Genomic DNA, 27,481 nt, shown 5'->3' on the forward strand with positions numbered 1-27,481 from the left:
TGTTCCCAAATTTCCAGTTTGCACGTAGGGCCGGTTTTTTGCACTCTGGTGGTTTCAGGGTATCGGGGGGGGGGGAGACTGTTTTCACCCTCCTCATGCTTCTATAAAGCCTCTGGAGGGTAGGAAGGGTGAAAAATGGCTTTTAAAAAGGCTGAACTCAACTGGCCACTGCGCGCATGCGCGCTTGCCAGCTAACAGGGCAACACTTCGCGTGCCTTGACAAATGGCTCTGCTTGCCACCTGTAGCATGCATGCCATAGGTTCGCCATCCTGGTTCTAGGTGAATTGCCAAGCTTAGCCTAGGAAAGTAACATCTTGTGAAAAGTAAAATGTGGATTCTGCCAAGAAGCCTTGTTTGTACCTTAAAATGTAAGTTCTGCATTCCCTAACAAAGCTCTTAGTTATTTGCCAGAAAATGTATTTCTTTTCCCTTCTAAAGTCCATTGTTTTCAGAGCACTGAGAAAAATCATGAAATTCACATGACATCGATTTATGTTTCTATAGCAATGATGGTTTCCGAAGAGAAGGCGTGGGAGGAGTAACATATGGTTATTAACCAAGCCTTCTTGCCTATTGGAGACTGAGGTACTAATCTTTTGGAGCCACACCTCCTGACCTCCTCCGACTCCCCCAGATTAACCTCAGTCTACGGCCTGAAAGGAGTGTTTCTCTGACTCTCCCTTCTCTTCGAAGTCTTAGGAGTTTTTTTCTTTCAGGATTCTAGCAATTGTTTCCACAGCAAGGTCTTTTTGCATTTAATTCTCTCACCTCTCCTCCACCGTACTCAAGCGCCGCTGGAAAAAGCCTCGTGCTGAGCAGCGTGTGCGCGCGCACGCCCTGAGCGTCTGGCTAGTCGCAGGAAGGGGGAAGCAGCCTCCATGTTGCAGAGAGGATCGGAGTGGCTCCAGAGCCTCAGGGAAGCAGAGGAGCACGTAGGAGGCCGGAGATTCCTGGAGGATTGTCCCTGCGAACCCCAGCAACAGGAGAACGGACCGCACATTGGCGGTCGCCAACTTAGACCCATCGGCATCTTGGAGCATGTGTGAGAGCGCATGATCAACCTCCCTACGGAGGCTGAAAGTGCTCAAAAGGCACCAGCGAAGCTGGAAGAGGCTTCTCCCAGGCTCTACCCCACCGGTGATCTGGGGGGGTAATCCAAGGCCGTGCCTACCGGTAGCTGAAGCCGCGAGCCTCACGAGGAAGAAAGGAGTGGATTCAAGCCTCGAGAGGCAGAATCTACTTTTACAGCTGGCTGCAGAGAGGAGGAGGTGGTGATCTTCTAACTGTGAGTAATGGTGGAGGCGACAAGAAGCAGAGGCCCCAGGTCCAGAGCCCCAGGGGGTGTGGACCCAGAGGAAGGGTCATCCAGGGCTATTTGCCCAGTTCCCAGAGGGAGATCCCCAGTGAGGAGGGACAAGGCCAGGGCCCCTAAGAAAGCAAGATCAACCAGGGCCTCGGCCAGGGACTTCAGGGCCAACATCAGCCCTTCTCAGCCAGGCCTCGCTTGGCCCCTCTATCTCCAGAGCCCAGAGATTATTCACAGCCTCCAGAGCTCCAGCCTGCCCTGCCTGATCTCCCCAACAGCTTCCAAGATATGCTAGCTAGGGCCTTCGCCCAGGTAATGGCATCCAGCTTAAATCAGCAGCCCCAAACCTCTAGGAGCAGGCCCACACAGGATCCTCCCAGTGGGCAGACTGATCACCCCAGCACCTCGGCTACTAGAGAAGCCAGGTATCCCTCTCCCTCCACAGCTAGTGAGGCATCTGACCTGGAAGAGGGAGAATTGAAGGAGGTGGGATTTTCAGAGGATGAGGACCCCCAGGTAGAGGATGATTCCACCGTGGCGGGCCTTTCCCCCCCCCTCTATTCATCTCCTTGCTATGCAAGGCAGCCGCCACAGCGGACATAGATCCACCCCGGATCCTAAGCCCGCAGCTGAGTCTTCTGGCAAAGGTAAGAGCAAGAAGAAAAAGGGCCCCTTCCACAGGCCTCCTGTGGCTAAGGAGGAGATCCCCACGCCTGAAATGTTCATGGAGGTACTCAAATCGCAGTGGGTCAAACCAAGGTCTTTCCCCACCCCAGGGGCAAATGAGAGAAAATTTTACAATCTCAATTAGACTTTTGCCCAGGCTCTCCAGGTTCTGGAAGTGGACAATCCATTGGCCACCCTGGCATCAGCCTCAGCGGTTGTCGCAGGTGACACGGCCAACTGCCTGAAGCCAGAGGATAAGAAGGCAGACATCGTCCTGCGCAAGACGTTCCAGGCCATCACTTGGGCCATCAGGGCAGCCGCCTCTGCTTCTTTCTTTAACAGGTCCATGGTCCTATGGTTGGAGCAGCTGAGAGACAGGACTCCAGCTTCAGAGGTCCGCCTACTGTAGGATATATCCAAGATGCTGGCAGCAACCCAGTTTTCAGTGGATGCTACCCTGGATGCAGTAAAGTATGCATCCCGCACTATGTCTTCTTCAGTCGCTTCTAGGCGCCTTCGCTGGCTATGCCACTGGCAGGCGGAATCCCGGATGAAGTGGCACCTGATGGGGGCAAACTACACCGGGGAGAAGCTATTTGGGACGGCGCTGGACCCCCTCCTTGTGGAGGATAAGAACAAGCGGAAGGTTCTGCCGACAACAGCCAAGCGTTCGGACTTCCGCCACGCGCCATATCCCAGGAGGACCCCGTACAGACCACCCGACAGGGACAACCAAAGCCAGAGGTATCAGAACCCCAGGTTCCACAGGCATGGGGATAGACAGTTCCACATATCACTGGGAACATATCACCTCGGATGAGTGGGTGCTCCAGACTGTAAGGCTCGGGCTACACCTGGAGTTTCGTGCTCTCCCCCCCAGAAGATTCCGCACCTTCACCCCCTCCACGGACCCGGCCAAGCGGGCCCTTAAGGCCAAGGCTATTAAATATCTTCTTGATATCAGGGCCATTGAAAGAGTTCCAGAGGGGGAGGAGGGCTCTGGGTTCTATTCGAACCTATTCTTAGTCCCTAAGAGTTCCGGAGGATGGAGGGCCATCCTGGACCTTAAACTACTGAATTCCAGGGTGGTATACCACAAATTTAAAATGGTCTCCCTAAAATCCATTCTGGAGGGCATCCGGCCGGGCGACTTCCTAGCCTCTATCAACCTCACAGAGGCATACTTACACATCAGGATCGCCCCGGATCACCGTAAGTTCCTCAGGTTTTCACATGAGGGACAACATTTCCAATATAGGGCCCTTCCCTTTGGGCTGGCCTCAGCCCCCCAGGACTTTCACCAAGATCCTAGCAGCAGCAGCCAGTCACCTCCACTCCCTCCCAGTCTGATTATTCTGTTATTTGGATGACATCCTCGTCTTAGCCAGAACCCCCAACCTGACTGAACAGAACCTGAATATCACCATTGACACCCTTAGGGCTCTGGGGTTTTCCATCAACTTGGAGAAGAGCCACCTGGTCCCATCCACCAGGCTCCTTCACTTAGGGTCCATTATCGATTCTGAGTCTGAGGAGGTGTTCCTGTCCCAAGATCGCAAGGACAGTATCGTTAAGATGATCCTTGAGGTTCGCAAGTTACGCTCTGTCCCTGTAGTTCTTCTTTCCAGGCTCCTGGGGAAGTTCATCTCATGCATAGGAATCATGCCGTGGGCTCAACTACACGCCAGGGAGCTCCAGTGGTTCCTACTACCTCACCAGAGAGCCGGGACGAGCGATGCTACCTTCAGGATCAGAATGTCACCCCAGGTACGGCTATCCCTCTGCTGGTGGCTGTCCCACCAGCTGAACAGGTGGTGCCTCTTTAGAGAACCGACGAGGAGGACCCTCACCACAGACGCAAGTCTCTTCGGCTGGGGGGCCCACCTGGAGAATCAGATCGCCCAGGGCCGCTGGACTTCGACGGATCTTCGAAACAACATCAACTGGTTGGAGCTCAGAGCCATCCATCTGGCCCTTCAACACTTCAAGGAATCGGTAGCTGGACATCACATCCTGGTCCTGACTGACAACGTAGCGGCCAAGGCGCACGTGAACAGACAGGGCGGCATCCACTCCAAGGCCCTTTGCGGGGAAGGCCCTGCGGCTGGGACATTGGGCAGAGAGGCACCTACAGTCCATCAGGGCCGAGCACATCTCTGGAACAGAAAACCAGCAGGCAGACTGGCTCAGCAGGGAGACTGTAGACAACGGAGAGTGGCAGCTCCACCCCTCGATCTTTCGTCAGATCTGCAAGAGGTTTGGACATCCGACGGTGGACTTTTTCACGACCCCGCAGAATGCCCAGCTGCCAGAGTTCATTTCGAGGTTTCCGACCAGGGGAGCCATGGACATGGACGCCCTGCGGTGCAGATGGCCACCAGGTCTTCTTTACGCCTTTCTCCCCCTTCCACTCATTCCCGGGGTCCTGAGGAGGGTGGTAGCGGAGGAGGCAGAAATGATAATGGTGGCTCCCTTCTGGCCCCACCACCCCTGGCTGGCAGACCTTGTGGATCTGTCCACAGCTCCCCACTGGAGGATCCCAGCCGGGGTGGTGGCTCTTCACCAGGGATCTCTGGAGCATCTAGATCCAGAGTGGCTTCATCTGACCGCCTGGCGATTGAGCAGGAACAATTAAGGGCGGCTCAATTTTCCGAGAGTGTTATCAAAACAGTAGAAGCATCCAGGAGACAGTCCACCACATGCATCTACAACGCCTCCTGGGTGGCCTTTGCGGACTGCTGCCGATCTAAGGGTCTCTGCCCAGCTGCAGCATCAGTTCCACAGGTCCTGGACTTCCTCCAGGAGGGGGACGAGAAAGGTCTAGCCACTAGTACGCTCAGGCGACAGGTCTCCGTCCTCTCCACAGTCCTAGGGGGAGTGAATGCTCCTCCCTTGTCCCAACATCCGGTCCTAAAGCACTTCCTCAAGGGGGCGGCGAATCTGAAACCCTCAGTGGTCCATCGATTCCCCACCTGGGACCTTCCCACAGTCCTTCAGACCCTCACAGAAGCCCCGTTTGAGCCCCTGAGAGAGGTCTCATTGCAACTACTAACCCACAAGATCGTCTTCCTGGTTGCCATCACCTCGGCCAGGAGAGTCTCTGAAATTAACACCCTATCCAGCAGGGCGGACCTCTGCACTTTCTTAGATAACCGGGTCATCCTCAGGCTTGACCCTGCCTTTATGCCCAAGGTTAACTCCCACTTTCACAGGGCTCTAGAGATTATTCTCCCTGATTTCTGTCCTCACCCTTCAGGTGACAGGGAGAAATCCTGGCACAAGCTGGATGTCAGGAGAGCCTTACGCATATACTTAAAGCATACGGCCCCCTTTAGACGCTCCGAGGCTCTGTTCGTTTCTTATCAACCTTTCTCCCGGGGAGCCAAGGTCTCTCCGGCCACCATCAGCAGATGGATTAGAGCAGCCATCTCACAGGTGTACAGGGCCCAAGGACTTCAGGTCCCAGAGGGCATCACGGCTCATTCCACTAGAAGTGCAGCAACCTCTGCAGCCTGGTCCACCCAGGCTCCCATAGAGGAGATCTGCCGGGCAGCCACCTGGGCTTCTCCTTCTCCCTTCATTAAACATTACAGACTGGATGCCTACGCCTCTGCGGAGGCTGCCTTTGGCAGGCGGGTTCTGCAGGGGGTTCTGGACTCCCCAGGGGGCTCAGGCCCAGTTAATCCCTCCCAGGACATCTAGCTTTGGTATGTCCCATATGTTACTCCTCCCACACCTTCTCTTCGGAAACTGGCAGTTGGACTTACCTGAACTGCATGTTTAGAAGAGAAGTGTGGGAGGAGTCACTTCCCTCCCGTTCTGGGCACCCCGCGCCTAGGGGGGCCTGAGCGAGTCCAGGTTCAGCATTAGCATTTAGGAAGGATATGTGTTGGCTGTTCTTGTTTGTCCTTCCTTTCAGATTCTGCTACGATCCATCGGTTAATATGGGAGAGTCGGAGGAGGTCAGTAGGTGTGGCTCCAAAAGATTAGTACCTCAGTCTCCAATAGGCAAGAAGGCTTGGTTAATACCCATATGTTACTCCTCCCACGCTTCTCTTCTAAACATGCAGTTCAGGTAAGTCCAACTGCCATTCTGTGCAAGCTGTGTGAGCTGTAAGTTGTTTGGAAAAGTTTTTGGCGTGCACCTGCTTTTCTCTCTCTGCCCGCTCTGTTAAGGTGGGAGACCAAAAGGTCGTCCAGTCTTTTGCTTTCTGCAGAAATAAAAGCTGATAATCCGTAGCCACATCTTCAGAGTTTCACTGGATTTATCAGATTCTTAGCTGCATTCAAAAATCTTGCACAATGAAGAATGCTGTGTTATATTTGGAGTCACATCAAGTCCACAATATTAGATTTTAATAAATCCAATCTTGTTCTCATGAAAGCAATAGAATCATTTGTTAATTAGACATGGTTTAAAATATTAAAGACAGAATATTAGCAAGATTGTATAATAAAAGCAGAAAATAATAAACACATTAAAAAACTATAAACAATGTAAATCATATTACTGTATCTCACCCCTACAATTTATTGCAACTAGACTAACATGTGCAAATGCCAACTGAAGTATTCTATTCCAATAAATGGCCTACTATAATTTTGAGGGTTGCTGCATATTTTAATGCTTCTATGGCCCAGATTCTTTGTGGAGGAATCTTTTTAGCTTCTTCTCCAGTTGTACAAGAAACAGGGAGACGTCAGTTCCTAATAAAGTTTGTCAGTTGTACAATACAAGATTGGTCTTTAATTGAAGTTTTCTTTGTTCTAACAGCCACAATTTTCTGAGTCTGTCAGTTTCCATAGATTAAATTTTATGCCAATACCCACATTTTCTGATTTTAGGCAAAGTAGAAATTATCTAAATTCCCAAATCAGCTCTGAGGGGCAGCAGCTAGAGTCCTTTTGTCCACCCCAAGATACTCCTCAGTGGCTGGGATTCAGTTGGTTCTGCTAGTGGTTTCTCTCTGAAGCCCCAAACATCAGATTGATGTAAGAACATGGGGAAAACCTTGGCCTCACATACTTTAATAATTGGGGCTGAGGAAGCTGGAGAGCTATGAGGTTTTCTTTTAAGCACCACTTTCACTCATGTCTTTGATCTAACTGAGTTCCTTTGATGATGAGGGAGCCAAGATTCAGTCTCAGAGAAAATTACCCCAGGTAAGGAAAGGTCTTACTTGCTCCATTGGCTGACCATCTATGGCTACGATGTCATTTCCCAAAGACCATAACTTTTGAGCTTGATTTATTAATTATCAGATAATTATTATGAGAAAAGAACCCAAGTCTTCCTCACAGGGTATATAATCCAATGTGTAAGTATGATAATGTCACAGTTTAAATCAGCATATTCCAATAGGTATTTAGCATGCTAAACATATGTACCTATAACGGTTGGAAGGGAACTTTGAGATCTTCTAGTCCAACGCCCTGCTCAAGAAAGAGACTCTAGGTGCTGAAAACGTTCTCCATCCATGCACTATTCCAAGGGTGGTTTTTCCAGGACATTATAAAGTGGTACCAATACTTCACGTGATTTGGATTCTCTCCTTCTGTTGATGCAGCCTTGGATTGCAATGGCTTTTTTTGGCTGCTGCCACACATTGTTGGCTCACATTTGAGAGATTGTCCACTAAGATTCCAAGATCCCTATCACAGTTCTTGCTATTGAGCCAGGTTTCACCTAATCTGTACCTGTAGATTTAGTTTTTCTAGCCTCAGTATAAGACTTTACTTTTCTCTACATTGAATTTCATTTTGTTAAATACTCCCAGGGTTCAAATCTATCTAGATCACTCTGGATCTTGAGCCTATCTTCTGTAGTGTTGTCTATTCCTGCCTCTTTCGTGTCATTTGCAAATTTGATGATTTCCCCATCTATCCCTCATCCAAATCATTGATGAAGATGTTGAAGAGTACTGGGCCTAAAATGGAACCGTGGGGTCCCTCACTGCTTGTTTCCCTCCATGCAGACATAGTTCCATTGAGGACCACAGGCTGAGTCCTTCTGGGGGCGATGCTGTCTATCCCACATATTTTTAGCTTACCAAGAAGTAGATGGTGGTTTACTTTGTCAAAGCCTTTCTAAAATCCAAGTACTGTATACTATGTGCACTGCCTTTTGCTGGTCCACTAAATCAGCCATTTTTGTCAAAGAATGAAACAACATTTATTTATCATCTGTTTTTGGATCCTTTATTCATTGAAGTAACTTGTCAATATCAAGACTGAATAACAGGGGTTCAAATAAGTATCCTTCCCTTCCTCCTTGGTAAGCATCAACCCTTCTTCTCATGGCTCCATTGAGCCCAAACCTCCCTCTTAAACAAGGACCTGGAGAAAGAGCTTGGATCAGGGCCAACAGGCTGAGCTCCATTTTGAGGGCAACCAATTTCCTATATAATATTTCTCTGTTAATTATCACAAAGGCACTAACATCTAGAAAGCCAGCAAACTGTGTTTTACTTTGCTGATATAGATGAGATATTTAAGGACAAATTTGTTACCAATATTAAATTATTAACATGCAATACTTATTATAAAATCTATATAGCTATTCACTACCTAAAACCTTCTGGTTCTTCTGCAAGGAATGCATTTTTCTCAAGTTTAACTAAGAGGATCATGGCATACATGACTGCATCTATTGCTCACCCACCACTACCCACCACTCACTTTACCAGATGGAGAAAAACACAAACCTGTGGGATTTTGTAGATGCCTCCTAATGTTGATGCCTGGATGGAGATGTCCCTGTCAGCTCCATCAAAAAGAGCCAGAAGGTTGTCCTTCTTTCCACAGCCGTAGTTGGGGACATTGGCTTCTCCAGTGGAGAGAATGTCCAGCAAGGCATCGGAAGTGCGGAAAGTGCTCATATAGTTGTTTTGGATGTTGTAGCCCAGTGTGAGATTGTGCAGGAGTTGGGAATTCTTCTTGAGAAGTTGAATGTTGGAAATGAATAGTAAGCCATTAGAAAAAGAAGACGTCTTCCTATTGTAAAAAAAAATGTTATTATAATCAACAGCAACAACAAATACTGTTTTTTAATATATAATCCTACAGAAGCCTACTGAGCCTTAAGCCAACATTGATCCAAAACCAATGATCAGTTACACAAATATGGGAATTGTCTTAGGTAAAGCAACCACAACTGATTCCACCACTACTTTAAATAAAATTCATGATTCAAGCAATAAATTAAGGATTGAACTGAGAGAGAAAAATAATCTGCAGCCCTTTCAGCTTTTTCTCAGACCCCTTTTTGAGTCCCTTTCACAAAATCAGACAAGAGAGAGAAGCCAAGGAAATCAAAATCATTCAGGAAATTAGACATATCCCCCAATATAGGGAATAAATGGAAAAAAAACAGAAAAGAAGGAGAGTGTTAGAATGGAGGGAATGCATTTCATTCACCCTGAATGACTTACAAATCACGGAAAACAAACTGAACAGAAGGAGCCACGTTGAAAAGCAACTTTGTATGCAATATTTCATCTCCACTGTTGACTATACCAATGAGGTGGTCTCCTGGGCTGTAAAAGCTCTGTGGTTGTTTTCCATCCTGGTGCTCTGAATTCAGTGGGCATTTTATTCTCAGCTTCCCAGAAACTGGATGGGATAAAAGCTGCATCAGAAACAGAAGCAGGAGGTCCATCATTCATGGGGTGAATCAATCAATCCCCTTCCTGTTTCTTAAGAAGAATGAGAAGAATTCAAAGGACTCTCACAAGGTGGAATATGATCCAGTGTCTTTCCTGATTCAAACACAGAGAAACACTCACTTCACCTAGAAAGGAAAGAGATGTACATTCAAGAGCACAGATGCTGCCTGTCCCAAAACTCCCTATTTCTCTGCCCAAAGTCTCCCCTGGAGGATTTGGCCAAAGAGCAGAGCTGAAACTTTTATCATAATTTTCCCTCTCAGGAGGGATCCCTGGATAATTCAACCAGTTCTTGGACTCAAAGGTTGTTGGAAAATTCTCTGGAGGGAAATGAAAGGGGAATAATCCCCATGTGATTCATAATAACAGGGGCAGAGATTGAATTAAATTGGTCATCTAGAATTGAGAGGTTTGGGGTCTCCATGCTTGAAACTGACTCCAGAGGTAATACACGGTGCCTGTGGCTGAAGAAACAAATAAATCTGATATTTGTTACATAAAAACAAAACTCCAGGGGACAGTTAATGCCAGAGCATGTCACAGATCTGAAATAGCTGCCAGCTGAGTTGGAACCAAAGTTTACTTTATTTTGCAAGTTAATGCTCAAGGGCATCACACAAAAGGGCTTATGCAATAGTGCACCCAGTCTGTTGAACAAAATCAATTTTAGTGAAAAAGTAGTTGCCAAAATTTTGCAGAGTTAAAATAAATCAGAGAGAGAGAGAGAGAGAGGGAGGGAGAGAGGGAGAGAGGGAGAGAGGGAGAGAGGGAGAGAGGGAGAGAGAGAGAGAGAGGTGGGGGTATTCATTTTAGACACTTTGGATGGGTTATGACCTCATGCCTAAGCCAATGAAGAAGAGGTGGGAGGAAATTTGTAAGGTACTAGGGAATGCAAGGCAAATGTATTGATGATTTGGGGTGTGTCCAATGTACCTGTGTGTGCCTGGTCCACCCGCTTTGCAAAGTGCAGAATAAAATTACCATTCTTTTCTCTTGGATGTTTTGGCTGTTGATTGTGTAATTTCCAAACTAGGCAATGAATCCCACAGGGTCATCCAGCCCCCAAATCTGATACTAGGTCCAGCAAGAGGCAGCCGGATTGACTAGGGAGACCCTCTCTCAGGGCTTCTGGGGCTCCCTCCCTGCCCCAATGGGCTCTGCTTGGGACCCTCTTCCCCACCATGCAGGACTCAAAGGCCAACTGCCCCCTCACAGGAGACCCCCCCCCCAAAGAAGGGAGACCTGATGACACATCATGAAGTGAAGGAGGAACAACTCATTTCTCCGTTGAGCTCCAGTGATGGCATCTGGGGAGGTTCTGCAGGACGTGGTCAAAACAGACAGGATGGGGGAGGCACAACAATACAAGAGAAGCTCAGCCCATTTTGATGTGAATGGTGGCCTCTATCTTGACTCCTCTGACCTTCCCTGCCAACCTTCCTCCCTGCACCGTATCTGAATGGGCCCAAAAGTAAATAGTTCTCCTACTAGTTCTTCATGGCTGAAACAAAAGAAAAGGAGATCCCAGCATCTTACAGTACAGGAAGTCCTCGACCTATGGCCATTGAGTCATCAACCGTTCCAAGTTACAACAGCACTCAATTAATGCTGGTTCTGGCCAGTCCTTGGAATTTTGGCCATCCCAGCACCCCCATAATCACACAGTCACTATCTGGATCCAGCACATCCAGTTGCAATGCCCCAGGATCATCACCGTTTGCAACATTCCCTGCCGGCTTCCCCATAAAGTCAATTGGGAAACTGGCAGAGAAGGTTGAAAGTCACTGAAGAAGTTTCCCTTGTTCATGTAACAACCCACAGCCCCATGCACCCTCCCCTCCCCTGGCTTCCCCAACCCTCTCCACCCCTCCCCCTCCCAGGTCTGAGACTTGCAGACTCAGAAGCAGAGATAACAAATATAAATTGAAGTAGGTCATCCCCGACTTACAACCCAAATGGAGCGTAACATTCCCATTGCTGAACCAGACTTTCCAATGTTGCAATGTTCCACCTTGGAGACAGAAACTCTTTTCCCTGATGGAGTTCACAACACACCCAACCTCCTGCTTCCATCTGTTCACATGGTACAGACACAGGTAGCCCCCTCATCCCTGAGTTTTCTCCACCCACATCTTCTGGACTCCAGTCTCAACCTGGCCCATGAATTGGGGAGAGAATTGGCTGTTTGTGGTGTCCTCATCGCCCAACAAGGGGATGGAGAGAGGATGGTGGATCTCATGAGGATTCCTCTTTCACAGGGGCTGCAGGATCTAATCTGGTCTCCTTGGATGAGTACCTGGAGGAGGCCACCCTATCCAGCCTGGTGGGACAGGCAGTAGTTCTCAGGGAGATTGTCATACAACATGATTGGAGTTTGCTTCCTACAGCTTCCATTTTACCTCTTATCTTCTTACTCTCTCAGACACATGCACTCTCAGTAGGAATAATTGCTCAAATAATTTCTTAAAATGTATCACATTCAGTAGCTGTTGCTGAACAACAATTTTTTTTCTGAATGACTTTCACAGAGTTTTCTTCAGCAAGATTTATTGAGATGAAGGGGAAGGGAGTTAAAAGAATTGAAGTTATTCAACCATTTCTCATTTTGAAACATGAACATATGATATTCTTTGACTCCTGCATACTATCTAAGTGGAAATAATGTGTTCTTTCAAATAAAAGGAAACTTTACAATTCTTTAAACTCATGGTGTTATGCCTCATGTTTTTACATTTATTCTAGCTGTAAGATGCTCCTTTGTGTTCAGGTCTGGCCTCACAAGGATAATGTAACACTTGGGGATGAAGATGCAGACCAGCAGACCAACATTGGATGCCAGGATGGAGAAGACCTGAACAGCCACCATGTATTTCCCTTTGGTGCTCAGTCACCCAGATGCTGCAGAAGACCAGCATGCTGAAGGTAATCAGCTTGGCTTCGTTGAAGGCCCCAGGCAGATTCCTGGCCAGGAAAGTCACCATGAAGCAGATGGAAGCCAGGAAGCCCATGTAGCTAAGGGTAATGTAGAACATGACAACAGTCCCTTCATTGCATTGCAGGATGATCTCGCCAGGCTGGGAGTGGAGGTCAGAGTCAGGGAAGGGGGGAGAAACTCCCATCCTGATTGGGCAGCACTGTTTCCTCTAAGGTGTGCGCTTGTGCGGCCGCGCACATGGCTGCAATACGCCGCGTAGTAGTTTCTAACTGCCGCGCAGCATCACGTATCTGCTGGACACGAACTACAGAGCGGTTACAGAATTGCATGCCTAGAACTAGGATGGTGAACCTATGGCACGTATGGAACCTATGGAACCTATGGAGACATTTGTCAGGGCACGCAAAGTGTTGCCCTGTTAGCTGGCAAAACCTCGAAGCAAAAAATAAAAAATAAAACCCCTGCAACTGTTTTAAGGCTGAAGGAAGCCTCCAACTGAGCAAGAAAGCACTTGAGGCCCAGACCATTCATTCCAGCCCACCGGAGTTTCCTGCGCAATGTGAGCACAGACAAACAGACAGACAGACAGACACACACACACAAACACACACACTACATACTCACGCATCCCCCGCCCTGGCCCCCCACAAAGGACCGAAAACCAGCTGGCCGGCAAGAGGTGCGCCTGCATGTGGATGCTAGTGGAGCTGGGCTGGGGTGGCTGGTGTGCCGGGAGAGGATGCTCTGCATGCCACAGGTTCCCCATCATGGCTCAAATCCTTTCAATTCCTTTTTCAGATCAATCATTTAACAGCTTCAGTGGCTATGAGTGATAAAAGTTGATTCCCCTTTTTCCACCACATTCTCCCCAAAGAAGGATTCCAGTACCCAGCAATTGTCCAGCTGCTCCTTCACTTCAGATGGACCCTGATTGGCCTCTTTGCTTCAGACACAGAAAAGGGAGAGAATTTCATGAGGACTTTCACTCCTGTGCTTGTCAGGAATGGAATTTGTGTGGTTATATCACAACTGTTCTCAACAACTGGACATACAGCAGCCCTCATGGATTCCCTCTCTAAGTGGAGACAAGTCAACGTCTTTGTTCACTTCATGGACGTTGATTCCCTTTGGGAGAGAATTCTTCCTTTCCATTTAACACTTATGCGTCTGCCAGGACCCATTGAGGGGAAAGTCTGGATCCTCACAAGTTTAATAGAGTACAAAATAAACAAGCACAGACTTCTCAAATACATCCATAGTATTTGGAACTTTGGTTTTCTGGTAAAAGAAAGGCCAAAAGATTCTGCCTTTAAACCCTTTTTCTTTGTGGAAGAAAAGTTTCAAGATCATTATTTTCATTGTTCTCTTTCAAAGAATGTCTTTTCTGTCAAAGGCCGCAGAAGATGCACCCAAAAAGCCCCACTGGAGACCCAGTGGAAATGGGACAGAAAAAGGGTCCCAAATAACTACAACCATTACAGTTTCGCAAAGACTCTGGCCCAGGCCCTGAATGCTGCATATTCCGCCAGATCGAGGAGGGGAAGGAAGGAGGGAGAAAAGATCTTGGGGTCTCAAAGGCTGCAGCCATGGCAGGTAAGGGGATCCCGATATGGATCCATTAATCTTAAATCCTTTGGAGGAGGAATCCAGAGGAGAAGGAGGGGAACCATCTCAACGGATCTGGCCAATTTAATTACTCAGGGAATTAATAGCTCCAAAGAGTAGATATCATGGCATTTTTATATTTAGCACTGCTAATTGGAAAATGCTGTATTCTTTTTAAAAATAAATTCCCGTATTTGTGGGTTTGTGATTAGCCTGGTGAAATTCCACCTTTCTTCCGTTCCCATTGCACGTGGGTCTGTGTGCAGCTGGACAGGCAGCTAAGCTAAGGTGACCAGATTTTCAGATTGGTAAAGAGGGACACCTTTGATGGGGGGGGGGGGGGGCTTGATTAAAAAATTTATATGGAGCAACAAAAATTTTCATACAACGCAAAAATAGTATTTTAGTATATTTTATTTTCATTTTCATACACTCACATGTATACACCATACAGTATTAAACAATAATTGCATCAATTCCTCTTGTCAACAATACCCCAGAAAATAAAAGCCCAATATACCTCTTCCATTCTCCATACACCTCTTTCTTCCACCACCCTCCAACTTTCTATCTTCCCTCCATCATCCCCCTCTACCCTACTTCCCCTTGCCCTCTACCACTCCTCTCTCCAGATCCGCCTCCCCCTTCCTTTTCGCCTTGCCCCCCACCCTCCCTCCCTTCCCTCTCTACCCATCTTTCTTCTTTCCTACTCCTCCTCCCCTTGGTGTATTTCCACTATATGTTAATGTACTTGGCTTATCCTATTTTTTTTAATATTTTTTTTATTTTTGTTACATAGACAACATATACACACAACAATAGAAAAAGAAAAGAAAAAAAGAAAAAAGAAAAGAAAAAAAACACACAAAAGAAAAAAAACAAAGCCCATTATCACATACAGTATGTCGTTTGGTTACAGGTGTTTAAACATTTATCATTCTTATACATTCATTGTTTCATTTAATAGATTATAATTTAGTATCGTTTCTTATTCCCCTACCTGTGGCAATCCATCCCAACTACGTTTCCCCCCCCCCACACACCCCGTATCTCTCTGTTTTATATTTAATAGACACAACGATAGAATAAAAATAAAAATAAAAAAACACACACAAAAAACCATTATCACATACAGCATGTTGTTTGGTTACAAGTGTTTTAACATCCACATCCTCGAATAATATTTACCATCTCAAACTTTTCATCTAGTATAACTAAAAACCTCATTTTCATTCTACAATATATATTTAGTTAACGTTAATATTATTTTTTTCCAGAAATTATACTTATGTTCATTATTATCCTTGTACTTCATACCTTCAAACAGAGATCTTATTCCTTCATTTTTCAAGAAAACGTCACTGCATATATATACCAGTTTACAATTATTCCCTTATTAAAATTGTTTATCAGCAGCGAAATACGTTCTTAACATTATGCATTATATCACCAAACCTCTATTAAATATTCATAAAATCATTATTATCCTTATCCTTTTTAAAACAAAAAATTCTAAAGTATTCAATTCATTGATATATTAATTTTTCATTGTATCATTGTTAGATTATTTCACAGCATAGTTGTATCATCATTCAACTTCTTCAATTGAAGCTTAGGTATATCATTTTTCATTTCCAAGGTTTTTTTTTCCCCCTAGCCACCGATAAAACAAATCCCATATCTTATAAAATTGCTCATCCTCTTGTTTTCTAATTTCAAGTGTCAATTTATTCATTTCAGCACAGTCCATTATTTTTCAGATAACTTCTTCCTGTTTTGGTATTGTTTCATTTTCCCAGTTTTTTGCAAATACAATTCTGGCTGCTGTTAACACATTTACAATCAAATATTTTAAGTCTTTGTTGTAGATTTCTGGTATGATCCCCAATAAAAAGACCTCTGGTTTAAAGTCTATTTGTTTGTGTGTCATTTTCTCCAACCACATGTGGATTTTAGTCCAGTATCTTTTAGCTTCAATGCAAGTCCACCACATATGGTAGTATGAACCAGTTATCTGGTGCCATTTCCAACACTTTTCTGATTTATTCTTGAACATTCTTGCAATTCTGGTTGTGGGTAGATGCCACCTGTAAAACATCTTATACAAGTTTTCTCTATATGCAGTAGACATTGTCATTTTATAATTTTGAGACCACAATTTCTGCCAATTCTCTAAGTCAATCCCATACCTAAATTTTCCCCCCAAGCTATCATAGTTTCTTTAACTTGTTCTTCTTGCAATTTAAACTCCAATAAATATCCATATAGTTTTTAATTACTTTTTCATCAGTACCTGTTAAAATTTTGTCTAACTCAGTCATTTTATTGTAAAAACCTTTGGTTTTTCTATCTTCATTATATCTAGATTGTATCTGTACATATGAATACCAGTTCATTTCCAGTTCTATTGATGTCCCAATGTCTTCAAAAAAAAAATACAAAAAGAAGATATAAAATAAGAACCCCCCCCTCCAAAAAAGGAGGGGTGCTTCAAGCCACAAGTGAAAAAAAAAGGTGTAAGTATTCAAAAGGTCAAAAAGAATGACCAAAAAAGAAAGAATCAATGTCAATATCTCCCCAGCAAAATGGTATGGAAATAGTGTTGAAAGAAGAAAGGATGCCACCAAGCTAAAACAAATAGTCTTTTCGGACTCTTCCCCCCCCTCCTAAGATAAAAGTCTTTCCAAGGTCATTCTCAGCTCCATCACAGCTCTGTTGTTTGGTCTAACAGAAGTCCAGATAAGGAAACAGTAACACCTGTGTAAATAACGCTTTCAAATGAATTACAGGGGAAATTTTGGTAACAATAGTTCAAGTCCACTAGATGGCAGTGTTAGCTTGTAGCTTGTAGCTTGCATTAGCTTTATTAAAACTTCCGTAGCGATTGCTAATTACTAATTGTTAAAATACAACCGAAAAGCTAAAAGAAAACAAAAAACCGATCTTCAAAGCACTTTAGGTTTAAATTCAATGTCCCCACAAGGTTCAAAGTTAAAAATATCGACAGCAAAAAGAGGAGCACAAAAAGCCGATTTAGATTACAAGAAAGTCCAGCCCAGTTTCCAAAGATAAAAAAAAGGAACAGAAAAATAATCTTTCAATCGGCAACATTTATTCTTGCCACTTTTCTCACTAGTCAGCCTTATTTCAAACTAAGTTTCCAAACTTAGAGTGTTCTCTTTCCAACAAGATAAAAAGATTTTAAACCCACACCAAATGACATGTTCTGATCCACTCTCTCTAGGCTATCCGCAGTTTCAACAGCCTTGTGGCTGGTCCGGAAATCACTGGCAAAGAGCGGTTTCTGGGCCCCCAAAGACCTTGCGAACGTCTCTGGGACCACTGGATTTCCTTCTACCTTTCACTGTCTCTTCAGGACAGCTTAGCTCCAAAAAGAACCCTCCAAATGACCCGGTTAGATGGTCCCTTTCAGGAGCTGCCTGGAAGTCCGTCTTCTCACTGCTAAGCCCCGCCTTCTTCCCCCCGCCTTCTTCCCTTATCCTATTTTTAAAGAAAAATTAAAGAAAAACAGTATACATGTGAAATCACATTGCATTGAGATCTAACACATCGTGTCTAGCCTAATATATATCCCTCCCTCCCCCACCCTCCCTCTCAACCCCCCACCTCATCCCCCCTCGACTTCCCAGAACCCGTACACGATATAGATTTTTAACAAACACAGTCTAAAATCTATTGAGAAAAAAGAAATAAAGAAATTAATAACATCTCTACATTGATCTTAGCTTCTTCTTGCTAAGCTAACTTTAAACAATTTAAATCATTCCTGATCTTAAGCATAGGCTAACTGGAATTTCTTGGTCCCATATTTATTTTGTATATAGTCAATCCATTTTTTCCAGTCTCATTTATATCTCTCATTTGAGTGATCTTTAAGATATGCCGATATTTTAGCCATCTCAGCTAAATTTGTAACTTTCAATGTCCATTTTGAGTTGTAGGCAGGTCTTCCTTCTTCCAGTATTGCGCCACCAACAGTCTTGCTGCCGTTATTAAGTGCAGGATCAAATTAGTCTCTACCGCTGTAAAGTCAGTACTTATACCTAACAAAAATAACTGAGGAGTAAACTTTATCCTTCTTTTAAAGATATTTTGTATAATCCACCATATTTTTATCCAAAATGCCTTAACCTTTTGGCAAGTCCACCATATATGGAAATAGGTAGCATCGAGAGAACCACATCTCCAACATTTGGGTTGTAAATTCGGATACATAGAAGCCACCTTTTTAGGATCTAAATGCCATCTATAGAACATCTTGTAAAAATTTTCTCTCAGCTTTTGAGCTTGTGTAAATTTCACATTTTTTACCCAATTTTTTCCCCATGTATCTAACATTATTGGTTCTTCAATATTTTGAGCCCACTTTACCATACAATCTTTAACTAACTCTGTTTCTGAATCCATCTGTATTAACACATTATTTTTCAATAACTCAAGAATCATAATTGTATGGATTAAGAGCAAAGACCAGAAGCTTGAAATGGTGGAATAGAATATTTGGATAGGACATAGACTTAAATCAGGATCCCTGAATTAAAGAAGCATTATGTAATGATTTATGATCATTCCATTTTGGAAGTCATCCTTCTAAATGTATCCCACTAACTAGGACCATCTGCAATGGACAAAATGAAGTGGAGTGTTATAACCCCAATATTCAAGGAAGATTTTTAAACCTATTGTTATATATTTTTCTCTCTGTCTTGAGACTAATTGTCTTAGACAATCAAAGAAATGCCTTGCTTGAATGTTAATGTATCCCCTCCTTTCAGTGTTCATGGGCTATGTAATTTAATTTTGTGTGATACAAAATTAGAAAACATAAATTAGAATGCACCAAATTCCTAATTTGGCTACAGATGCTGCAATACTCATTTCAGGTTATACATGCAAAACTACCAGCATAATTTGGCTTTGGAATTTGCAGTCAAAGAAATCAATGAGAATTCCAAGATCTTGCCTAATATGACCCTCGGTATCCATATCTCCAATAGTTATGTCTTGGCAAGATGGATCTATCTGGCTTCCATGGAGCTCCTGTCTACAAAGGGAAGGTTCATCCCGAACTACAAGTGTGACCTCAAAGACAATGTAATATCAGTGATTGCAGGACACAATGCTTATGTTGGTCAGTTCATGTCAAATATTCTGAGCATTTACAAGGTTCCTCAAGTAAGAATTATACCAGAAAGAAAGAAGTCAATTTGAACATTCACATATTTATATGATTATTTGTGGTTTGTGCTTTATGGTTGTATATAGTGATAAATGAAATGAAAATGACTCTGCAATAAACTCATCCAAGAACTCACTCTATGTATAATAAAATGTACAGTAGATCTACCCCAAACATATTGTACAGATACTCCTTTTTATGTAGGGACATGGATATAAAATGGAGCATATCATTTTATATTTTATATTAATATTTGTATCAATACACTTCCTTAACAATAGATACATGTACTTTTAATTGGAAATATATCATCCAGTTTCTTCATTTTTCTTAGCTCATATATGGTTCAGCTCCAGAGATGGATGATAATATACAAGCTGCTTTCTTCCATCAATTATTTCCCAATGAAGATCTTCAGATTATGGGAATCATCCAATTATTGCTTCGCTTTGAGTGGAAATGGATTGGTCTCATTATACTAAATCCTGAAAGAGGGAAGAGTTTTATAAAAAAAATAGGCTTGATATGTTTTCTAAGAAAGGCATCTGTTTTGACTTCATAGAAGAAATGCCAAGGGAAACTGTTACCAATGACATTGAAAATCAACTTAATGGCTGTTTTATGATATATGAGGTTATTATGAAAAGTACTGCCAATGTTGTGATTGTATATTGTGAGAATGAGGACATGACTGTCCTTAGAATGTTGCCCTACATTTCAGAATATGTGGACATGCCAATGGAGAGAAAAGATAAAGTTTGGATAATGCCAGCACAGATGGAATTCACATCAATCCCCTTTCAAAGAATCAGAGGCATGGACTTCATCCATGGTGCCCTATCGTTGGCAGTCTCCTCAAAGGAAATACTAGGGTTTAAGAAATTCATTCAGATGAGAAAGCCCTCTTCAGAAGAAGAGGACAGCTTGACAAGATTGTTTTGGGAACATGCATTTGAATGTTCCTTCCCAAATGCTGGGTTAGATGAGGACAGTGGCAATCGATGCACTGGTGTGGAGTCACTGGAAACCCTTCCCAAATGTCTATTTGAAACTAGTATAACTGGGCAAAGTTATAGCATTTACAATGCCACCTATGCAGTGGCCCATGCTCTGCAAGCCATGCTTTCATTTCAGAGCAGAAAAAGAGGAAATGCTTGGGAACTCAGGACTCACAATCAACAATCATGGCAGGTAAAAATGAAATGTATATAAATATCTTTTTATTTGAATGACTATTGTGTAACAGTGTTCAGCTAGTATTTTGGAGTTGTATAGCTGATGAGATCAAAGCGATACATCAGAAATTCAAAGGAGAGTAACTTTTATTAATTCAGGGTAACACTAAATGTGGGATGCAATAATGCTGAGAAGGAGGCAATATCAAATGTTAATTCAAGAGGAAAATGATATTTAGGAGAAAGACAGGACTGATGACAGAGGGCAGTGATGTGGGGAAATCAGTTTCCACATGAATGGGATTCTTTAATAGACAAATTGATACATAATGGTATAAGCTTGTAGTGGTTTTATCAAGCATTCCTATACAATCCCTGAATCTCAGTATCCAAATGTTTCTTCTAAATAAGACTACTAACAGAATGGCTGGAAGTATTCCATTTTAACAATAGTACCAACACCTAGGCATATATACCCCATAGTTTTCTACAGCACTCTCTGATTGGTTTACAATGGCAGCATATGCCCCCAATAATCTGGATCCTTATTTTACTGACCTCAAAAGAATGGAAAGCTGTGCCAAAAAGAAAAATCCAAGAATTATATCTCAGACTCTACAAACCTTAGTTAGCATGTGAAATGTTGGAAGTTCATGACAGTACAATTTAAAAAAGAATGAAAAATGGATTTATTGTAAGGATTGCCAGGAGAAAGCCTCTGCTCTTTTTTTTTTTAAAGCATGACAACAAGGCTTCTATTTGCGAAATTGCAGCCAAATAAATAACCAGATTTCTGGAACACTCTCCTTTAGACAAATGAGATGAAAGTGAGGATGTTTGGCCATCATGCACAATGCCACATTTGGCAAAAAAACAGACACAGGCCAAACATCTCATACCAATCATCAAGCATGGTGGTGAAGCTGTCAAGAATTGGGCTTCCTTTCAATCCACAAAATCAGCAACTACCATGCAAGTTGACTGTGAATTTTCTATATATCAAAGTATTCTAGAATCAAATGTAAAGCCATCTGTCTCACAGCTAAAGCATGCCCGACATTGTGTCATGGAACAGGACAATGATTCCAAGCACACCAGCAAATCTACAACAGAATGGGCGAGGGGGAATTGAATCAAGCCATTGCAATGGTCCCTTCAAAGTCCAGACCACAACCTGATTGAGATGCAGTGGTGGGATATCAAGAGAACTGTGTGTAAAGAAATCAGAATCAGAACTGAGCTTCACCAGATCTTGAAGGTCTTTTAGTCAAGCCCATGTTCAAAAAGGAGATCTTATGCAGGCAGTTTGGACCAGTTTGCTCAGACTGGTACTTCCGGTGATAAGTTGGTCCCACCTTCCCACCCCTGTGCTAGCCTTAATGAACTGAAGCAATAAAGAAGAGTAAGCTAAAAATCCTGCACAATTATATCAAAGACTGATAAAATCATACAGAAAATGAGTATTTCAGTTATTGCTGCTAAAGGTGTCTAGTGATTGAATAATAAGATATACTTATTTTTTCACACATGGCTTCTCCATTTTGCCTTTAAAAAAATAAAGTAAGTGAGGTTCATCTGAGGTTGTATTTATCTATTTTTTAGAATTGCTAAGGAATTGATAATTTCTAATATGTCCTGATGTGTGAAGCTATAGAACCTAAAAGAATGTCCTTGCTTTTTCACATGACTGAATACATATTACAAAATGCAATATTTGCTTCTGGTTCTATATTATGATTCCAGAGTGAGAAGAAGGGTATGAGATGCGTAAGAAAAGAAAGAAAGAATGGCATTGCATACTGATTAACAGGCAGATCACAAGGAGCAAAATTGTTTTTTGTCTGTTCCTCATATGCAAGACATTTTAATACACCATATAGCTGCAGAGCAATAGACTGGAACCCAGGATATCACAAAAATGTTATGTGATTGAATAGATCAGTGTTGGCAAAACCTTTTAGCACCAAGTGCCAAAATGGGAGCATATGTGTGTGAGCACCAGAAATCGGAAGAGCATCTCCCCAAGTACATATACACGGGAGCACTGGAAACCAGAAGAGCATTTCCCCGGTGCGCATGCAAGTGCAAGGAAGCTGTGCTTCTGGTTTCCGGTGTTCCCACATGCGAAAACCAGCTGGCCTGCATACATGTGCATGTGCAACTGGGAAGATCAAAGGGCGATGGCTGGCATGCCCAGAGAGATGGCTCTGCATGCCACTTCTGACATGTGTGCCATAGGTTCACCATCACAGGAATAGATGCTAATGTTCCTTCCTGCATGATGAGAATGTGAGAGGAATTCTAAAAATACTGTAGACGAATGCAGGGATACCATTGGGACAAGATGCAAAAGTCAGCAGAAGGAGTATTAATAGGAAGCAAATGAGCAAATGACACTTCTGTTTAGAGGGAAAGTTTACTGGGCTTTCAGGTGTCTGTTGTCATACCCTATAACAATAAAAATAGATTCTTTGTACAACATTTGCTGATTGGTCTGCCTCAAAAGGATCACATATGAAAGTTCTTTCATTCATTCATGCTCATTATTTCCAATGCTTAAAACTTTTTCTCAATGATTCCCATTCAGTTCCATTGGTATCTGAGAACTATTTCATTTAACAACAGCGCTGGAGAAATGATTTCCTTTGATGAAAGAGGAGAGCTAGCAACTGGATTTGATGTTATCAACTGGGTCACATTCCCCAACCAATCGTTTCATAGAATCAAAATTGGAAACATAGCTCCAGTGGCTTCCGGCGAAAATGTTCTTACTATTTCTGCAGAGGAAATAATTTGGCCCAACATGTTTAACCAGGTAGTTTTGGCACCAAAATTGAACCATAGGGAATAAATATCTATTGTTCATTTTATTTTCACTTACTGGTTCAAGAATCAAACAGTTTGTTCGGAAATTTCAGGCACACTCTTCCTGTATTGGCATGATAGCACAAGGGCTTTCAGTGTGAGCCCCTTTGCATGAATGCAACACTCCAGCCCTTAGCATTCATGGAGAACATTGATCAAATGTTTTCAAATTTCTGTGGATCAATGAGGAAACAAGGACACATCTACAGGATCTACCAGTTCTGGAGAACTGGTAGCAGAAATTTTGAGTAGTTCAGGGAACAGGTAAATAACACCTCTGACTGGCCCCATCCCCATCTATTTTCTGCCTCCCAAATCCCAGCTGATCAGGAGGGAATGGGGATTTTTCAGTATTCTTTCCCTGCCATACCCACCAAGCCACACCCACTAAGCCATACCATGCTCACCAAGCCACACCCACAGAACCAGTAGTAAAAAAAAATTGAATCCCACCACTGAGCTGAGGGATAAAGAACTTCAATCAGTTCAAGCCTTTTATGATGTTATTTCATTATGGATGAGTCATAACTGGCAAATAAACTGGCTAAAGACATTCCTTTCTGAGAATTCTATTTGTCCTGCTACAAATTGTGATGAAGGACATCGGGCTGATACATGAATAACTGATTTTACAATAGAGCTATTCTCATTCTCATATTCTCATATTCATTTGGGACATGGTGACTCAGTGGCTAAGATGCTGAGCTTGTTGATCAGAAAGGTCGGCAGTTGGGCGGTTCGAATCCCTACAGTCGTGTAATGGAGTGAGTTCCTATTACTCATCCCAGCTTCTGCCAACCTAGCAGTTTGAAAGTATATAAAAATGCACAGTAGAAAAATAGGGATCACCTTTGGTGGGAAGCTGACAGCATTCCATGTGCCTTCAACTTTTAGTCATGCCGGCCACATGACCACTGATACGTCTTTGGACAGTGTTGGCTCTTCGGCTTTGAAATGGAGTTGAGCACTGCCCCCTAGAGTCAGGAACGACTATCACATATGTGCAAGGGGAACCTTTACCTTTATTCTCATATTCAATCCCTTCCTGTCACTTGGTTATTTATGGCTGTTTTATTCCAACCATATGGACTCTTTCCGCCTTCTTTAATTATGCATATTAGTCTAGAATTTCAAGAATATTTGCTCAAACTTAAAATATTGCAACAGCATCCAGAATTGTCCAAAACTTCAAATGAATGTCTGTTTTAAGGTAACTTAGGGTATTTTTTTTTAGTTCCAAAAGATGTTACATGAATACTTTGATGATTTTTAAAATGCTATATGTCCAGTTGAAAAAAAAATTTATGCCACACATGAATGCAATTATTTTACAAGATTAAAATACTAATGAAATCCAATTCTTCAGATGCAAAAATTCCTGAAATGTTAAGTAATAATTTCTCATATTTTTTTTCTGAATGTCGAATAGGTACAACCATTTTCTATGTGCAATCCTCAATGCTTATCAGGTTTGCTTATCAGCAAAATAAAAAAAGAAGGAAGGCCATTTTGTTGTTATGATTGCCTTAAATGTCCAGAAAGGAAAATTTCAACCAAGACAGGTAACAATTCCAATGTTCTTAGATCTATTTTTTATTACTTGTTAATTATAAACAGTAGTTTACCATCTCTTAAAAAAATGTCCATAATTCAGGAGATATTTTGATTAATCAATCTATTCAAATATCATGCCATTTTTTTACTTTGGGAAAGATAAATCAGATGACAAACTAAATCTTTCACCTATGGTCTCTATGAAAATAAAGAGATTATCAATGCTGGCTGGAATCAAACTTTTATCATTTTGGAGATTTCCAGTTTAGAAGATTTAAATAAATACTAAAGGGATATCTGAGTTAGTTAACCCTAATCTAAGAAGAAAAAATATTCTTGGAAGCATAGAGAAAATTAAGCTTGAACTGATTTTTTTTTTTTTTTTTGCAATCTTTAAAAGTTATCTATGTGTAATGGTTCCTTAATCATAGAAAACTAATAAACCAAACCAACAAATAAATAACACGGAGATAATTTTTTTCCTTAAATTGCCAGTGAACTATAGATTTTATCAACATCCAGCTCCTGAATTCAAATGGAACTCCAGGATCATTTCCATTTCCAAAAATATTACTTTTTATTAAATATACTGCATGGTAATGTCAAGGCAATATTAACTCTGAGATTCCCAAACACCAGTTCATAGAATTAAACCACAATCTTCCCCCCCTCCAAACCCCCAGGTTCTCATGTACTCCATACTGCATAAGTTATATTTGTTATGGGAACCATCTGCTTCAAACTCTACATCTTTTAGGATGTCCTTCTAAGGTTTCCAGGCTCTCACAGTCCTTAGTGGAATCATAGAAGTTTTCTTTATCTAACCAATTTGAAAGCAACACCTCTCCCCTCACTTTAATGGCAAGTTGAAACACAGAGGGACGTTATTGCCAAAGTTTCATCCTTGACAGATTTAAGAAAGATTCTGCCTGATTTTAAGTGGTGCTGTGTGGTTTCTTGGAATGAGTAACATAATGGGTAGTAATAAAGAAAAGTCAAAAGGCCCTTAATGGTAGATCTGCCTTAATTATGATCCTCTTCTTTATAGGACAGAAATAAAATTTATAAATGAATGCAATAATTTCTTTTTCAGATGCAGATGACTGCTTCCCATGTTCAGAAGATCAATATCCAAACAAAGCTCACAATCTTTGTGTTCCAAAACGCATCACATTTTTGTCTTACAATGAATCTCTGGGAATTAGCTTAACAATTATTGCTTTCTTCTTTTCTTTTATCTCAGCTTGGGTGCTGCATATCTTCATTAAACACCAGGACACTGCAATTGTCAAAGCCAACAATAAGAACCTTACCTACATTCTTCTCATTGCCCTCTTCCTCTCCTTCCTTTGCATTTTGCTTTTCATTGGGAAACCTGACCAAGTGAAATGTCTCTTGCGACAAACTGCTTTTGGCACCATCTTCTCTGTAGCCCTTTCTTGTATTTTGGGCAAAACAATTATAGTGGTTCTTGCTTTCATGGCCACCAAGCCAGGCTCCAAAATGAGGAAGTGGGTGGGGAAAAGGCTGGCCAATATTGTTGTTCTTTCTTGCTCTTTAGTGCAAGGCACCATTAGTAGTGTGTGGCTGGCAACTTCTCCCCCATTCCCCCATTCAGACATTCATTCTATGGCTGAAGAAATTATCCTAGAATGCAATGAGGGTTCAGCCATCATGTTTTATATTGCCCTTGGTTTTATGGGTTTCTTGACTTCTATCAGTTTCATAGTAGCTTTCAATGCTAGGAAGCTTCCTGATAGTTTCAATGAAGCCAAATTTATCACCTTCAGCATGTTGGTCTTTTGCAGTGTCTGGATATCATTTCTTCCCACCCATTTGAGCACCAAAGGGAAGTATATGGTGGCTGTGGAGATCTTCTCCATTTTGGCTTCTGCTGCTGGTTTACTGGGCTGTATCTTTGCCCCAAAATGCTACATTATTGTTCTGAGGCCTGATTTGAACAGAAAGGAACAGCTGGTAAAGAAATAAATCTGATTCTTTAGGCATAAAATATGGAATATAGTTTTTATAGAATGGTTCCTTTACATATCAGATTGTGGGCTTTTTTGTGAGAAATAAAGAAATATGGTAGCTGCTAAAAGAGGTATTGAAGGCTGTCACAGAAAAGAGAGTCCATAGGAAAGCCATGAGTTAGAAGCTAAATATATATATATAAAGCAAAAAGAAGAACAAGAAATATGAGAAATAAAAATTGAACCTAATTTTTGCCATTTTGTTCTACTTTTTTAAAAAATTAAACACTCCCAAAATAGAAGAAAAGACAGGGAAGTTGGGAAATAACACTTTTGGCAATAGGTAAACTTCTAAAAGGAAACTGAGAAGATCAAAATGAGGTTACACATGCAATTATAGCTAGGATTAGGATTAGCAATTTTATTGAAATTTACATAATTTCATCTGCTTGAAAAGGTAAATGTCATAAAATGAATAACTAATGCAATTTATTAACTTACATTAATAAATGACAAGGAATGCACCACAGCATTAAA

At 42.3% G+C, this 27,481-nt stretch overlaps 1 pseudogene; it reads left to right on the forward strand.

The window, feature by feature from the left end:
• Positions 1-1,622: 1,622 nt before the first annotated feature.
• Positions 1,623-26,960, forward strand: LOC148046494 (vomeronasal type-2 receptor 26-like; annotated as a pseudogene).
• The last annotated feature ends 521 nt before the right edge of the window (positions 26,961-27,481 follow it).

This window comes from Thamnophis sirtalis, unplaced genomic scaffold (genome assembly GCF_051295495.1).
Source record: "Thamnophis sirtalis isolate CommonGarterSnake01/CBP01778 unplaced genomic scaffold, rThaSir2_p1.2 scaffold_4, whole genome shotgun sequence".
Classification (NCBI taxonomy): Eukaryota; Metazoa; Chordata; class Lepidosauria; order Squamata; family Natricidae; genus Thamnophis; species Thamnophis sirtalis.